Source organism: Pteropus alecto, unplaced genomic scaffold, assembly GCF_000325575.1.
Source record: "Pteropus alecto unplaced genomic scaffold, ASM32557v1 scaffold206, whole genome shotgun sequence".
Taxonomy (NCBI): domain Eukaryota; kingdom Metazoa; phylum Chordata; class Mammalia; order Chiroptera; family Pteropodidae; genus Pteropus; species Pteropus alecto.
In genome coordinates this window covers 2,942,773-2,943,322 of record NW_006438906.1, presented here as the reverse complement: position 1 = coordinate 2,943,322, position 550 = coordinate 2,942,773, and the positions used below count along the sequence as shown (strand labels likewise).

Below are 550 nucleotides of genomic sequence, written 5' to 3'. Positions count from 1 at the left end.
GCCTTGGGACTGGCTTTGACCAGAAGAATGCTCTGAAGGGATGCTATGAAACTTCTGAGCCAAGGCCTTAAGAGAACTAATGGCTTCTGCTTCTACCCTTTTAGAAGCCATTCGTCATAGAAAAAGCCCAATATCCTGAGACCACAGCCCTGAGGAAACCAAGCTAGCCATAGGGAGAGGTCACATGGAGAGCATGATGTTCAGCCAGGTCTCATCTCTTCAACCATCGCAGGTAAGACAGCAGACATGTTATTGAAGAAGTCATCTCTGACATTCCTACTCCAGTAGACAACACATGAAGCAGAAAAACCATTCAGATGAAACTAGCCAACATTGCAAAAATTAGAAAGAATAAATTGTTATTTTAAGTTATTAAGTTTTGGGGAGGTTTCTTACACAACAGTACATAATTAAAAGGCCAGTATAGCTGCCGCCTTGAGCCCCTGAATGCTCACCCTGTGGCCCAGGCCCCTCAAGTCCTATCTCCAGCACCCCAGCACTGCTCCTCTCCATGAGTTAGCACTAAATGGTCAATTCTTGGCTCAGCAGG

At 45.5% G+C, this 550-nt stretch overlaps 1 long non-coding RNA gene across 1 annotated transcript in view; it reads left to right on the top strand.

The window, feature by feature from the left end:
- Window positions 1-550, top strand: part of LOC112483105 — a 6,047-nt gene that overhangs the window by 742 nt on the left and 4,755 nt on the right. The window contains exon 2 of the long non-coding RNA XR_003047507.1: window positions 105-232. This is a non-coding gene — a long non-coding RNA (uncharacterized LOC112483105). The remainder of the gene's footprint in view (window positions 1-104; window positions 233-550) is intronic.